At 35.3% G+C, this 17,602-nt stretch overlaps 1 non-coding gene and 1 pseudogene across 1 annotated transcript; both read left to right on the top strand.

The window, feature by feature from the left end:
* Nucleotides 1-5: 5 nt before the first annotated feature.
* On the top strand, nt 6-85 carry LOC122314593 (annotated as a pseudogene).
* Nucleotides 86-9,476: 9,391 nt separating this feature from the next.
* On the top strand, nt 9,477-9,582 carry LOC122314551. The gene has a single exon (XR_006243772.1). It is a non-coding gene; the product is annotated as a small nucleolar RNA R71 (small nucleolar RNA).
* Nucleotides 9,583-17,602: the final 8,020 nt, after the last annotated feature.

Here is a 17,602-nt window from a genome sequence, read left to right as displayed (position 1 = left end):
GTAAGCCTATTGATGATGATGATTTAATTTCTTATATTGTCGGTAGTTTGAACCATTCTTATCGTCCTGTTGTTACCTCTCTATCCCTTGCTACCCGAGAAAAGCTTCTCTCTTCTGAAGATTTTCAACCCGAACTGTTGTCCTATGAATTACTCCTTAAAAACTAGCTACAAACCATACCACCTGAAACCAAAAATTTTGCCTTGTTTGCTCCAAAACCTTCCCAACAATACTTCAACTGCAAGCCCAAGTGTCCTGGAAAATCTCACCAACAACCTTCCCACTCTCAACATTATTCCAAACAGTCAGCCCCTTCCCTAACAACCAATCAACCTTATCACTCTTCTAGACCAAATCAAAACCAGTAGCCATTTACTACTCCTAGATCACCTTGCCAGATATGTGGCAAATCAAACCACAAGGCTCTTGATTGTTTTCACCACATGGACTATGCTTATCAAGGTTGCCATCCTCCATCACAGTTGGTGGCTATGGTTGCTCAATCCAATGCTACTCATCCTACAAATGAACCCTGGTTTGCTGACAGTGGTGCCAATCAGCACATCATTGCTAATCTTGAGTAGCTCACTCTTCAACAGTCATACACTGGTCAGGAGCATGTTGCTGTTGGTAATGGACAAGGTTTGCGTATCTAAAATACTAGTTCTATGACTCTCCATACTCCCACTTCTAAACTTAAACTCAACCATGCTCTTCACTATCCTCAAGCATATGCTAATTTACTATCCATTAATCAATTTTGTCTTAAGAATCGTTGTTTCTTTATTCTAATTGGCACTCATAATTTTGTCAAGGACAACCACATGGGGCAGACACTGTTGGAAGGGGGGAGTAATGGTGGACTCTATCCTATTAATTTGCAGTCGTCAATTCTCAATAAACCACTTGCTATGGCAGCGGTCGTAGGGGTCAAAGCTTCTGTTTTAGTTTGGCATTCTAGATTAGCACATGCTTCTAATTCAGTTGTAACTCACTTGTTGAGTAAACATTCTCTACCATATTTTGGTTCCTTGAATAAATCTGAAGTTTGTGAGCTGTGCCAACTTGGTAAAGGCAAACAACTTCCATTTTTAAATTCTAATTGAATAACAATTTCTCCTTTGGTGCTTATACATTCAGATGTTTGGTCTTGTTTGATTAAATCTCTTAATGGTTGACGTTACTATGTTGTCTTTGTTAATGATTTTTCTCACTTTTTTTGGCTCTATCCACTCCAAAATAAATCTGATGTCTATGTATGCTTTATCAAATTCAAAGTTCTCATTGAAAATCAATTATCTTGCAAAATAAAGCAATATCAAGCCGATGGAGGTGGGGAATATATGTCTAACCAATTTCAATCTTTCCTTGAAACCAATGGAATTAATCATCGCATAACATGTCCTCACACTCCCCAGCAAAATGGCATTGCCGAGCTAAAGCACAGACACATCACTGAAATGGGATTATCTTTATTGCCCAATCTCACTTTCCTACCACCTACTAGGTTGATGCCTTCTTAATTGCCATATATCTTATAAATTGTTTGCCCACACAGCTTCTTAACAATGAAACACCTTTCTTTAAACTGTTTGGTACTCATCTAAATTAAACATCTCTTTGAACCTTCGGATGTGCTTGTTATACTCTTTTGCGCCCATATGCCTCTCACAAACTCATGTTTCGTACTAAGAGATGTATCTTCCTTGGTTATAGTTCAAATCAACATGGTTATCGTTGCTTAGATCCTACATCTCACAAAATCTTCATTTCCAGGCATGTGGTTTTTGATGAGCATACGTTCCTTGCAAAGGAAGGATTGTAGTCCACACACCCTTCCACCGTGGCCTCCTTGATCGGTGCAAAACTGCAAGTGCACAGTATCGTAGTTTTATAATAAAGTGATAAGAAAAGATCGTCCTCAGGGATTTGCACCTTACTTTTGTCAAATACCAAAATTATCTAGAAGAATCACTAATATTTTTATAGTTGCAAACTAAACTAAGATCAACTCAAAGAGAAATACGCAAAGGAAATAAAACTGACGTTCAAAGATCAAATTTATGGAAAAGAAAACTTCTACGAAATCGATTTCACCTAATTCTTCACTATACTTTTCTCATCTACCTAATTTAATTTAATTCTTTTCGTCTATTAGTAAATCTCTAATTCATCCAAAAGCCTCTTTCGATAGTCAATTGGAAATGACTCTTGTTTATCAATTCACACAAGAATATGCAAATTAAATAATCAAGAAAGCAATAAGATCAATGATTTAATTACTACATAGGTTCATACAAGTCTTTCGATCTCTATATTTACTAATGCTGAAATATTCAAGATCTACCCTATGATTCCCTTTTTCGATAGCAAATCACAAGATTAAATATCATCTAATCAATGGCCAGTTAATTAGAAGTAATAAACTTAGAATAAATCAGATAAACAAAGAGAGAATTGCCGTAAATTAGTATAGACAATCAAATATAGTTCGGAAATAGGTTACATCATTTTCCTAGAATAAATAAAATTTAGCTCATGCTAGAAATGGAATTCAACATAAACGAATTCACCATAATTGTTCTGAAAATATTAGAAGAAAATAAACACTGAAAAATACTCCTCGCAGCCGCAACTCGTCTTCAAAAACTCAAGGAAATGATTCAATGCTTTTCTCCTATCTGTGCTCGTGTATGATTCCAACGTATGTGCAATATATGGAATTTCCTCTCCAAAACAGATGAATTGACTCCTTCTAGCTATGTTTTTCTGTCTCAAAAAGTGTTCTTTAGTCCACATGTACGGCCATAGAGTAAAAAATTTCTTTTATATGGTGTGACGGCGAAAAACCCTTGATCTGTCAAATTACGATGTTCGCTCGAGCGGGGTGTCGAGCGCACATCGAGCGTTCGACTCTAACTGATTTCGCTCGAGCATCCTATCGAGCGCACGTCAAGTGTTCAACTCTACCTGATTTCGCTCGAGCAACCAAAAACCTCCGCTCGAGCGACCTTGTAAAATCTGCAATACGAAATTTTGCAAGTCATCAAATACCCCCAAACTTACAACTTTGTTTGTCCTCAAACAAAAAGAAAAGCAAATGATAGTTTAGGCAATATCAACTCAACCCCAAAAAGAAGTATCATCACTCACCAGCTTTTATGAATTTAGATTTCATCACTAGTATCTTACTCTTTTAACATCAAAGATAGCAAGAAAATCAATCAAAAATTTTACAATTTGTCAAGCAAGAGTTAGGCGTTTACTTCAACCTAAAGATAAGACCTTGAGTGTGTGTGTGTGTGCTATAGTCAATTTAACCTCAAACCACCTGCAAACTCAGATAAAAGTAGAACAACCAAAATCAGAAGAATTCTCTTAAAACTTAACCCCATAAGTCCAATTTTCAGAAATCCTTTCCACTAATGTAGTTAACACCAAAATCAGAAATCAAAAGGTCTTTAATAAGGTTGTAATGATAGGCCACAGGATGAGAGTTAAGAAAGAACTGGATATAGAAAATCAAAGCAAACTGGGAAAATACTTAGTGAAGAGAACACTAAAAGAGATACCCACATGATTCAAATCATAGCTCTTTCGTGGCAATATGATCATACTTGTGGCATTATTGTTGCTGTAATCACTGAAACAATACCAACAATTCCTTTAACAAAATCTGAGGTGATACATACTCCGCTTAGTGACTTCTTTTTCTTTTGTTTTTGTTTTTGTTTTTTTGTTTTTTTGTTTTTTTTGTTTTTTTTTTCACTTTTACTATCTTTCTTCTTATTCTTCTTTGATCAAACAGAGCAAACATAATACGGTTCATCATGAAACCAATTTTCTCTTTTAAATGTAACTCTCCACCAAAGTATTTTCTCAAACTATCAAAGGTAGATTCATTATTTTTCAGGCTTAGAGCGGGTATGGTTTATGTAGTTCAAAAAATAAATAAAGGCTTATGAAGGTTCAAGGGGGTTGACTATGAAAACACACCATGTAATGATGGCATGATATTTAGGACGGCTGGGAAACCTTTTTGGTTATGCCAAAGAAATGCCTAGATCATTTCTCTAATATTTGGGATTTCGCCTCAAGGACCCATCAACGGATTCTAGAGCAAAGCAAAATCGAACTTCCCTCTTTCAATTAATACAACTTCTTCTCTTCATAAACAAAATGGAATAAGAGAAAAACGACTATGTACTCAATTATGTTCAAGGTCAAAGATTTAAACCAAAGTACTCACAAAACTCCACTTGACATAAAATAAATTTTTAAAAAATTTTCTCAAAACCATCTTCAATCACAAATTTCAGAGTCTTAGAGAATTCAATCTTACTCCAATGCATGCTTGGTAAGAGAATTAAACAACTCATCAACAACTCAAGACTTAGAAAACAAGAGGATCAAATGACTATAGGAGTTTACACCCCCAAACTTAAACTAAACAATGTCCTCATTGTAATGCAAAAGTAAAAAGGATTGAAGAAGTAAAAGGAACTTCCCTGGTTGCATGATGAATCTTCCGAGGTTTAAAATTTTTCAGCTCTTTATTCATGCTAAATAAACCTGCATCAAAAATCAATTTATTAAAACTAAATAAATAATGATAATAAAATAAATGAAAGAATGAAAGAAAGATCCATGGGTTGCCTCCCATAAGCGCTTGTTTTAAAGTCTACAGCCAGACTTTTCAATCATCATCAATTAGGATCTCCAAGAGGAATAAATGCATAGTTCCTTCCCATTTGTTCTCCATAGTAGTGCTTCAATCTCTGAATATTAACTCTGAAAATATTTCATGTCTTGTCCTTCAAATCTACTTCTCCAAAAGAGAAAACTTCATGAATTGTATAAGGACCTGTCCATCTTGATTTTAACTTTCCTGGAAAGAGTTTGAGTCGTGAATTGAAGAGTAAAACTTGTTGTCCTGGAGCAAACTCTCACCTAAGAATCTGTTTGTCATGCCACTTCTTCGTCCTTTCTTTATAGATCTTTGCATTTTCATATGCATCATTCCGGAACTCTTTCATCTCATTCAATTGAAGAAGTTGCTTTTCACCTGCTGTCTTCAAATCAAAGTTAAACTTTTTTACAGCCCAATAAGCTCTATGCTCCAACTCCACAGGAAGATGACATGCATTTCCAAACACTAATCGGTATGTAGACATCCCGATAGGTGTTTTAAAAGCTGTACGGTATGCCCACAAAGCATCATCAAGCTTCTTCGCCCAATCCTTTCCATTGGTTTTGACCGTCTTTTCAAGGATGTGCTTGATTTCTCTATTTGAAATTTCAGCTTGGCCATTAGTTTAAGGATGGTAAGCAAGTGCTATCTTGTACTTTACACCATATTTAGAAAGAAGATTTTCAAACAACTTGTTGTAAAAGTGAGTCCCTTCATCACTAATAATAGCTCGTGGAGTGCCAAATCTTGTGAATATATTCTTGTGCAGAAATTTGAGCACTACCTTTATATCATTTGTTGTTGTAGCAATTGCTTCCACCCATTTTGACATATAATCAACTGCTAATAAGATATAAGCAAAACCAAAAGAAGGAGGAAAAGGCCCCATAAAATCTATTCCCCAAACATCAAACAACTCAACTTCTAAGATACCTTTCAGTGGTAACTTATGACGCCTTAAAATATTTCCCATACGTTGGCACCGGTCACAAGTTTTCACCAAACTATCACGAAAAATAGAAGGCCAAAAGAACCCACTTTGAAGTACCTTAGCTGCTGTACGGGTGGCTCCAAAGTGTCCTCCATATGATGATGAATGGCAATGATGGAGGATGTCTTGCATCTCTTCATCTGGCACACATCTTCTAATGATTTGATCAGGGCATATTTTGAACAATAAAGGCTCATCCCAAAGATAATAATTCACATCATGCAAGAACTTCTTACATTGATGGTAAGTAAGATCAGGTGGTAAAACTTTACAAGCTAGGTAGTTAACAATATCAGCATACCACAGAAGCTTGATCTCACATGCAAATAACTGCTCATCAGGGAATGCCTCTTGGACCACTGAATCTGTTTTTTCTTCCTCTTGCTCTAACCGAGAGAGATGGTCAACCACTAAATTTTCACTTCCTTTCTTGTCTCGAATTTCCAAATCAAATTCTTGAAAAAGTAGGATCCAACGAATTAGCCTAGGCTTAGCATCCTTCTTGCCAAACAAATAGCGAAGTGCTACATGATCAGTGAACACTATCACCTTTGTACCAATGAGGTAGGAGCGAAATTTGTCACAAGCAAACACCACAGCAAGCATCCACTTCTCAGTTGTCTTATAATTCAATTGAGTTTCATTCAATGTCCGGCTTGCATAATAGATGGCTCTAAACAGCTTGTCTTGCCTTTGCCCCAACACTGTTCCAATTGCAAAGTCACTTGCATCGCACATAACTTCAAAAGGTTGACTCCAATCAGGCACAATCACAATTGGTGCTGAAATTAGTTTCTCCTTGAGTGCATTAAAGGCCTGCAAACAAACAACATCAAAGTCAAATGCAGAATTTTTCTCAAGAAGATTATATAAAGGTTTAGAGAGTTTAGAAAAATCTTTGATAAATCTTCTATAAAATCTCGCATGTCCCAGAACATTTCTGATTCCCTTCAAATTCTTTGGAGTGGTAGTTTCTCTATGGTTGCAATTTTGGCTCGATCTACCTCAATTCCTTTAGATGACACTCTATGGCCAAGCACGATCCCTTCTTGAACCATGAAATGACACTTCTCCCAGTTCAGAACTAGATTCTTATCTTCACATCTCTGCAAAACAGGAGTTAAGTTATGCAAACAATGATCAAAAGATGTACCAAAAACTGAAAAATCATCCATGAAAACTTCCATTATATCTTCCACCATATCAGAAAAGATAACCATCATGCAACGTTGAAATGACTCAGGGGCGTTGCACAATCCAAAGGGCATCCTCCTAAAAGCAAACGTTCCATAAGAGCATGTGAATGTAGTTTTCTCTTGATCTTCAGGAGCTATAGCAATCTGATTATACCCTGAATAACCATCCAAAAAATAATAATAGGAGTACCCAGCCAGTCGATCCAACATTTGATCAATGAATGGAAGTGGAAAATGATCATTCCTTGTTGTTTTATTCAACTTGCGGTAATCCATGCATACACGCCATCCCATGACCGTTCTTGTAGGAATGAACTCATTATTGTTATTTTTCACCATCGTCATTCCACCCTTCTTTGGTACAACTTGCACTGGACTTACCCATGAGCTATCTGAAATAGCATAAATGATTCCAGCATTAAGGAGTTTCAAAATTTCAGCTCTCACTACTTCCTTCATTGCTAGATTTAATCTTCTTTGATGCTCGATCGTTGGCTTGTAAAACTCCTCCATTAAAATCTTGTGCATACAAATGGAGGGACTTATTCCTTTTATGTCAGAAATAGTCCATCCCAAGGTTGTTTTATGCTCCCTCAATACATGCAGCAACTTTTCCTCTTCTTCGGGTGTAAGTGATGTAGCAACAATCACTGGAAATGTATCACTATCTCCCAAGAACGCATAACGAAGATGCTCAGGTAATTGCTTCAACTCCGAAGTTGTATTTATCTACATCTTTTCTTTAGCATTTTCAGATTAAACCTTTGGTACCACCGGCTCTAATTTCCCCACTTCATTACTAAGTGATTTAACCTGCTGCAATGCTCCCAAAGCAAAAACATAGTGGAGAAATTCTTCACTAACAAAAGGCAAGTCAGATTCACAAATAGCAGAATTATTAAAATCAAAAGCATGAGATGAAATGGTGATACAACGTTCTAGGTGATCGGATGACATATCTTCTTGAAATGCCTCTTCTACACTTTGCTTAATGACATCTACCCGAAAGCAAGTAATTCGATCTTCTGAAAATTTCATGGCTTGGTAGATGTTGAACATAACTTCTTCCTTATTAACTCTCAATGTTAATTCACCCTTTTGAACATCAATCAAAGCTATTCCCGTGGCCAAGAATGGTCGGCCAAGAATTAAAGGGACTTCTTCATCTTCTTCCATGTCTAACACTACAAAATCAGTAGGAAAAATAAATTTATCCACTTTTACCAATACGTCTTCTATGATTCCACGTGGATACTTGATGGACCGATCCGCTAGTTGCAAAGAAATTGTTGTGTGCTTCATCTCTCCAAGTCCTAATTTCCTGCATATAGAAAGTGGCATAAGATTAATGTTAGCACCAAAATCACATAAAAACCTATCAAAAAATGAATTCCCAATAGTGCAAGGCAAAGTGAAACTCCCCGGATCTTTTAATTTTTAAGGCAATTTCTTTTGAAGAATGGCACTGCATTCTTCAGAAAGTTTCACTGTTTCAAACTCCTCCAACCTTCTCTTCTCGGAAATGATGTCCTTCAGGAATTTGACATAGTTTGGCATTTGTTCCAAGGCATCTGCAAAAGGAATATTTATGTGAATTTTCTTAAAAATATCCAAAAATTTAGAAAATTGCTTATCTAATTTTTGCTTTTGAAAACGCTGAGGGTAAGGAAGTGGAGGAGCGAGAATAAGAGGATTGTTAGGAAATGAAATTCCAGGAGGCAAGTCGGTCTCTCTTAGTGTATCATTGACAATCTACTTTTTTTCTACTTGATCTTTACTTTGGCCATTGTTCGCAGAGGTAGGGGTGGACTTGCTCTCCTTTAATGGTGACCTCTCAATTTCTTTTCCACTCCTAAGTGTGATGACCTTGCGGTGTTCCTTTGGATTAACTTCAGTGTTATTAGGAAGAGTTCCTCTTTGTTGGGCATTGATGGTAGTGGCTAGTTGTCCAATTTGCACTTCAAGATTCTTCATAGTGGCTCATATATTGCTACAATGAGTCTCAATGTTGTCCAACCGTGAATCAGTCTTTTTAAACCTTGCATTAGTCTCCTGAACAAAGAAAACAATGGTATCCTCAAGTGACATCTTCTTCTCGCTTGGTTGGCTATCAAATCCCGGAGGAGGATGAGGTTGCAACACATTCTTCGTATTTCCATATGAAAAATTCTCATGATTTCTAAGCCCTGGATGATAGTAATTTGGCATAGGATTACCACGATAGTTGTAGTTTCGATTGTTGACATATTGAAATTGTTCCTGACTTGCTTCGTTACTTAGAACTGTTATACTTGTAGATGCAACATATTCTGTACTTTGTGGTATCTTTTGTGTTGTCAAGACTGAAATCTGATGAGATAAAGTAGCTACTTGAGCTGAAAGGGCTGCTATCGGCTCCAATTCATGAATTCCAGTAACTTTCTTAGCCAAAGTCCTCTCAGTTGGCCATTGATAGTTATTTGAGGTCATTTCCTCCAAAAAGGCAGTAGCACCCTCAGCTGTCTTTGACATCAAAGTTCCACCAGAAGCAGCATCAACTATAGTTCGAGTTTGCCCATTTAACCCATTATAGAACATCTGAACTTGCAACCAATCTGGCAATTCATGTTGTGGGTAACGTCGAACCAAGTCTTTATTCCTCTCCCACGCTTCATAGAGTGACTCAAAATCATTTTGATTGAACTGACCAATCTCACTCCTGAGTTGGACTATTTTTGCAGGAGGAAAGAATTTAGCAAGAAACCTCAGCCATGTCCTACCAACTAATGATGCTTCCCGGTTGTAGAGATTGTAGCCAACCTCTAGCCTTGTCCCTCAAAGAAAAAGGAAACAATCTCAGTCTAATGGTGTCTTCAGTAACACTATTGATCTTCACAGTGTCACAAATCTCCAAGAACATTGTCAAATGAATATTGGGATCATCCAGTGGCGATCTGCTGAATTGAGCCTGCTGCACCATGCTAATCAAAGCTGGTTTGAACTCAAAGTTGTTGGCATTAATTGTCTGGCGCATTATGCTCGAGTAATTTCCATTCACAACTGGTCGTACATAGTCCTTCAAGGTGCATGGTAGTGCCTCACGTTCTTCTTCAGCCATGACTAGTATCTTATTTCTTCTTCGTGATCTAAGAGTTCTTTCAACCTCTGGATCAAAAGGAATAATATCACGAGATCGAGCACGGTGCATCCAACGTCAAAAACACATCTGTAGAGCAAAGATAAAATAAAATTCTAAATTAAAACCAAGATTATTTTGTATCGATATTGACAAAAAGAATAAGAATAAGCCAATCCCTGGCAATGGCGCCAAAAACTTGATCGGTGCAAAACTGCAAATACAAAATATCGTAGTTTTATAATAAAGTGATAAGAAAAGATCGTCCTCAGGGATTGGTACCTTACTTTTGCCAAATACCCAAATTATACTAATCTTGATTTTATTTAGAGGAATCACTAAGATTTTTGTAGTTACAAACTAAACCAAGATCAACTCAAAGAGAAATACGCAAAAGAAATAAAACTGACGTTCAAAGATCAAATTTATGGGAAAGAAAACTTCTAGGAAATCGATTTCACCTAATTCTTCACTATACTTTTCTCATCCAGTTAATTTAATTTAATTCTTTTTGTCTATTGGCAAATCTCTAATTTATCCAAAAGCCCATTTCGATAGTCAATTGAAAATGACTCTTGTTTATCAATTCACACAAGAATATGCAAATTAAATAATCAAGAAAGCAATAAGATCAATGATTTAATTACTACATAGGTTCATACAAATCTTTCGATCTCTATATTTACCTATGCTGAAATATTCAAGATCTACCATATGATTCCCTCTTTTGATAGCAAATCACAAGATTAAATATCATCTAATCAATGGCCAGTTAATTAGAAGCAATAAACTCAGAATAAATCAGATAAACAAAGAGAGAATTGCCTTAAATTAGCATAGGCAATCAAGCATAGTTCGGAAATAGGTTACATCGTTTTCCTAAAATAAATAAAATTTAGCTCATACTAGAAATGGAATTCAACATAAACGAATTCACCATAATTGTTCTGAGAATATTGGAAGAAAATAAACGCTGAAAAATACTCCTCGCAGTCGCAACTCGTCTTCAAAAACTCAAGGAAATGATTCAATGCTTTTCTCCCGTCTGTGCTCGTGTATGATTCCAACGTACGTGCAATATATGGAATTTCCTCTCCAAAACAGATGAATTGACTCCTTCTAGATGTGTTTTTATGTCCCAAAAAGTGTTCTTCAATCTACACGTACGGCCATAAAGTGAAAAATTCCTTTTATATGGTGTGACGACCAAAAACCCTTGATCTGTCAAATTACGATGTTCGCTCGAGCTGGACGTCGAGCGCACATCGAGCGTTCGACTCTGTCTGATTTCGCTCGAGCATCCTATCGAGCGCACGTCGAGCATTCAACTCTGCCTGACTTCGCTCGAGCGGCCAAAAGCCTCCGCTCGAGCGATCTTGTAAAATCTGCAATACGAAATTTTGCAAGTCATCACTCCTCTAATGGTAATCCTTTCTCTATCTATTTTCCTTCAATTTTTTTATTTTGGTTTATCTCTAAAAAAATATTGATGATGGTTTATTTCTTAGCAATCCTACTACTTCAAACCCCTCTCAATTTTATATTGAACCTACCTCTGTGTCACCACATCATCAATCCTCTTCAACTACTCTCCCCAAATCCAACTCTCTTTCACCTATTTCATCTTCTTCACAATCACTTCCCTTGACTAAGCCTAGTGATCCTCCCCTATCTCATGCCTCTTCATCTATAATACCTTAATCCAATCCTCTTCGAGCTCATCCTATGAACATTTGGTCCCAAACAGGACATATTATTCCTCGTGAATTTTCAGACTATCAAACTTTCTATTCCACTAAACATCCTCTTAAGGCTCTCACTAGTATAACCATGCCACTTGAACCTCGTTCTTACAAGCAAGCTTCATTGCTTCCTGAATGGCGTATGGCTATGCAAGAGGAATATGATGCCTTAATTGCAAATCAAACATGGAGTCTTTGTCCTAGACCCTTAGATCACACCGTGATTGACAATAAATGGGTGTACGATGTAACAACTCGCTAGAAATTCAATTGTGAAATTTCTATTAACTTTAGGAACCTCGTGAAGACCCCATAAGTTTTCACGAATCCATTAATCGTATAGGTTTTTGTCTAACTACATAGTTAGTGTTATTATTTACTATGGTATTATAAGTATGTTTTTGATTATTGGAGATAGTTAGAAGTGTCAAAATGTATTATGGTTTGTGCCATTAGACTCGGAGGGTTATTTAAGGTCTTATGACGCAATAACATTTTTTCATATTTTCGGACAAAACGTCTGTTCAAAACTGTAGATATTATTGGATAAAAAGAAATATCTAGAGGTAATTTTCGTGAATATTATTGGGTAAAAATATTTTGAGTTGATTTTTATAGATATTATTAGATAAAAATATTTTAAGTTGATTTTTTGTAGATATTATTGGATAGAATATTATGAGATAATCTTTTATAGATATTTTGGGTAGGAGAAAACTACACTCAACTCTCAACTCCAGCCTTATCATCTTCCTTATCTCGTCCATAAGTAGCTTCAGTCATCACCTACAAACTTATCTTCATTTACACATTTCTTTAAAAGAATATCAAATACTTTCTCTCGGACAGCTTTTAGAAGTTATTTTGCACGCTCATTTTGAAGCTTTTGTAAGTGTTTTATCATACAGTCTCCTTCATATAAGTTGTTCCTTTTTTAGTCTAGTTTACATGGATATATTATTTGCTCTATTTGAAGATCATTTTGGTCAGTCAAATATCATATACACTATAGAAAGGTTATTCTGGAAGATAAACTGGAGAATATGTTATAGTTTGGAGTTTTTAACCAAGCTAATGGATAGATATTGGTCCAAAATTTTTATGAAGTATTGTTAACATGTATATGTGACTATTGGTTGAGGATTTTTGCATGATTAAAGGTTTTGATAAAAGATTTTCTTAGATTTAGAAACTGGAAGAAGAAAAACAGTTTCTGTTTTGAGAAAGTTTAACTCTTTGGTGGTCTAAACCTATTCTAATGACTTTAATAATTTTATTGGAGGATCCTAAGTATCTTATATACATGTTATATTATTATTTTGAAGATATTTGATGTTAGTTTCAAAGATATGAAATTTTATGCAAAGAGATAATCAGATAAGCCAAAATGTGGATATTCTTGGCTAAATTTATGTTTTGGTTAATTTCTAACCATGTGATCTTGAATTAGAAGCTTATATATGTTTTAGTACATCTTTTTAAACCATGTGATAGTTTGGTTTGAAGATCATATATTTATAAGTCATAGATCAAGAGATTTATCAAAACTAGTTAAGGAAAAAGTTTCTGTTTTTGGACTAAGTGTAAAACCAAAAAGCTCCAAATGTTATTTTGTGATTTTGGTGACTTTAGTTTGATGATTTAAAGCATGGTTGATGTTAGGATGAGATTATGAATATGTTAGAAGTAAGATTTGATTTTTGAAATTCTTGGAGATGTTTTGATTTAAGGTCAAAACTTGTGATTCAAGTGCTTGGATCTTTTTACAAAAAAGTTTAGTGTTAATTATTAGCTTTTTCTAAATGGATGTTTTAAGTATGGTTTTGAATTTAGGATTGGAAGATGTTTTTTACAAAATTTTGGTTTAAGCATGAGTTTTGAAGTTGGAAGGAATTGCAACAAAAATCAAAGGAAATGGCCCATGGATGTTTCGACCATAGTGTGTTCTTTATAGTTGTATTTTGTTTTAAATTTTTCTGAGTTGATATTTAAGTTTAGGACAAAATTTACGTGAGGAATGTAAATTTTGGAAACTTTTGGAGTTAGTATGCAAAATCCTTAAGTTATGAGTAAAACCGTCATTTTCCCACATGTAGAGAGTAAAATGAAAATTTTACTCTTTAAGTTAGTATTTTCCGTATTTCAAATTATTAGTGATTTAGTTCTAATTTTTAGAATCACTAATTACAGTTCCTCGTGATCGCACTTGAAGTTTTATAAGAAACGCAGAGATCAAGGTAAGTTAGCTTTTAACTTACTAGCAGTCTACTGTGTATGTGTGCTAAGTAAAGGAACTACAGTGTATGTATGTGTGTTATCATATATGTCATGCCATGCCAAGTTATCACGTAATTTTCTATTATATAGAATTTATTCTGTCATCAATTTTTTATCTGTTAGATAATATATTCTGTCATGTATTACTGTACCTTACAAGTACGTCATGCTAAGTATGTCATCTATTACATGTATGTCAAGTCATGTAATATTCACTGTTGCAAGTATGTCATGTTAAATATGTTGTCTATTATATGTTATGCCATGTTACAAAATGTTTCTATCTCAAGTTGGTCATGTATTTCAAGTTATGTTCAAGTCACGTTATGTTACGTCAGGACTTCAGTCATTTCGTATTCCAGTCACGTTTCATCTTGATTACTTATGTATGGGGTCACAGCAATTGTGGCGCATACACTACGTGAGACACAACAATTGTGACACGTAGAATACATGGGGTCACAACAACTGTGGAGTATGTATTTAAGCAGTTAAAGAATAAGTTTTAATAGAATACATGGGGTTACAACAACTGTGGAGTATGTATTTACACGTAGAATACATGGGACCACAACAACTGTGGAGTATGTATTTTTCATGCTAAGTCAAGTTTCAGATCAAGTTCATGTCAAGTTAAGTTAAGTTCATGTTTCAATTTAAGTTATGTCAATTATGTTATGTTGTACGCCAAGTTATGCTTTAATTACTTATGAATTTGATTATGCATTTATGTTTTTACTGTCATCCATGCATTATTAGCTTGTGTGGAAGTTTTTTATTAAATTACTGAGATTTGTAATCAAATCTCACTTTGGTAGTTCCAACTACCATTCCTCCCGAATGGTAGATCTTGTTACAGGACCTGAAGGAGAATCAGGAGCTGATTAACTAGACACAGTTGACTAAGCGACGGTGCGACATACATGTTAATATAGTAATTAACGTAAATTACTACTTGTACGATTGAGTTGCATCTCTAGTACTTTTTGGATCATAACCATTTGGACTAGTGTTGTGATCTTAGTTGTTCAATGGATTTTTATGTACGAAGTATGTTTTAAGCATTTGGGATATTTTCAATTTGGTGCATAGTATTGCTAAAGAAAAAATTTATCCGCTGCGAATATTGCATATTGTTAGATGCATGTTAAGAATATTGCATCTTATATGTCATGAACGGGGACAGGTAACCTTGTGTTGCATGTCTCGACGCTTCAAATGTCCGTCCGATCCCAAACGAAATTTGGGGGCGTCACATACGAGGTTAAACAAACCTCTACTGGTGCAGTTGATCAATTGAAGGCCAGATTAGTGGCCAAAGGATTCGAGCAAGAAAACGGTATAGATTTTATTGAGACTTTTAGTCTTGTGATTAAACCTTCTACCATTCAGATAATTCTTGCTGTTGCTGTTCAATTTGATTGGAGTATACGCCAATTGAATGTCTCTAATGCCTTTTTACATGAGGTTTTACAAGAGGAGATATATATGAAGCAGCCTCAAGGTTTCGTTTATCCAGATTTTCCTTATGTTTGCAAACTCAATAAGTCCTTGTATGGCCTTAAACAAGCCCCCTGAGCTTGGTTCTTGCGACTTTCTCAATCTCTCATTGAGTTTGGATTTACTTCTTCACTAGTGGACTCTTCGCTGTTTTTTTTATCATCAAGAAAATATTCATTTGTTCTTTATCATCTATGTTGATGACATACTTGTGACAGGCATACATCAGTCTCTTATCTTCTCCCTCATTAGCAAGCTGCAAACTGAATTCAAGATGAAGGATCTGGGCTCCTTAAATTTTTTTCTTGGAATTCAAGCTCATCGAAATTCAACTAAACTCCATCTTAGGCAATCTAAATATATTGGAGATCTTCTATATCATACTAAGATGATTAGGGCTAAATCTTACCCTTCTCCATGTTCTTTTGGTATTAAACTTTCTACCCATGATGGAGAAACTCTGACACCAGCCCAAATTACTGAGTATCGACAAACTATAGGGGCTTTACAATATTGTACTTTGACTTGTCCTGATATTGCTTTCTATGTCAACCAGCTTTGCCAACATATGCATTGCCCAAGTTCTACTCACTGGTCTGCAACCAAGCGGGTTCTCTGCTATCTTAAAGGGACCATTGATCACAGCATGTGGTATCCCAAAGGTTCAATAACTCTTCAAGCTTACTATGACTCAGATTGGGCTAGGGATCCTAATGATCGCAAGTCAACTACTAGTTATGGCGTATTTCTTGGTTCTTGTTTGGTGTCTTGGATTGCTAAGAAACAAACTGTTGTGCCACTATCCAACACTGAAGCTGAATATCGAGCCTTAGCCATCACCAGAGCATAATTGTATCGGGTTCGAATGCTTCTTAAAGACTTGCGTATACCTCTCTCTACTCCTTCCACTATTTGGTGTGATAACATAGGTGCCTAGGCCTTAGCCTCAAATATGGTGTTTCATGCTAGAACTAAGTACATCGAAGTGGATTTTCACTTCATCCGTGAGAAAGTTGCTAATAAAGATATTGCTCTCCGGTTTACTTGCTCCTAAGATCAAATAGCTGATGTATTTACCAAAGGATTAAGTACAGTTCGATTTTGTGAACTCAGAAACAAGCTGTAGGTGTGTCTACCCCTTTCAGCTTGCGAGGGGATGTTAACCAGAAGATAAAGCCCATGTCCAAAAAGATCTCTGCAGTAGATTTTTCATCACCAAATTTGAATTCTGCAACAATTATCTCAGCTGGCACTTGATCTTATCCATTGTATTATATTTAGTTTGTTTCGTCCATCTTATCTTTCTTTCGCACTTTCTATGTTTTTTTATTTCAAAACTAATGTAACCTTATCAATTCAAGATATATATAAATATAGCAACAAACGAATGGTTTTGGCATTGAGGTCAGAACATTTTTATTATATCTCTTTCACGTTCAAAGGGGAGTGTTGTAAATATATACATTTGATAGATAACCATATAAACTACAATTTATTATACTTGTTGTATATGTGACTTGATTGTTATGCATGTGACTTAGTTATTATACATATGATAGTTTATTGTGCATGTAAATTAGTTGACACTACAAAATAACATGGAGTTACCTATAGAAAAATGTCTTGAGAATTATTTGTAAGATACAAAAAAAGAAATATTAGTAAATGATATTGAGTTTTTAAAGAGTCAAATATATAGCAATGGGTTCGGCTACTATGCTGCCCCAAACATACAACTGGGTGGTACTTTTTTTTTTTCATTTTTCATTTCACATTTTTTTAATCACTTTCTTAATCATTAAATAAAAAAAAAATACATCAATACATTTAAAATTATTTTCTTAATCATTAAATAAAAAATAAAAAAAAAATTTGTCCAACGGTCAAGACGGCAAAGGAGCTTTTTCCATATAGCAATATCTCAAATCTCCCTTTATTTTTCTTCTTTTTTTTTTTTTTTTTTTTTTTGGCAATATTTCAATCATTTCTACTTCTCTTTTATATTTTATTACACAACAAAAATAGTCTGTCCATCTTTCTTTTGGTTGCATCGGGTCGAGCAACAAGCTCCTAAATCAATCGGTTCGTTTT

Source organism: Carya illinoinensis, chromosome 6, assembly GCF_018687715.1.
Source record: "Carya illinoinensis cultivar Pawnee chromosome 6, C.illinoinensisPawnee_v1, whole genome shotgun sequence".
Taxonomy (NCBI): domain Eukaryota; kingdom Viridiplantae; phylum Streptophyta; class Magnoliopsida; order Fagales; family Juglandaceae; genus Carya; species Carya illinoinensis.
The sequence above is the reverse complement of the archived record's forward strand: the minus strand, read 5'-3'. Positions and strand labels throughout refer to the sequence as shown.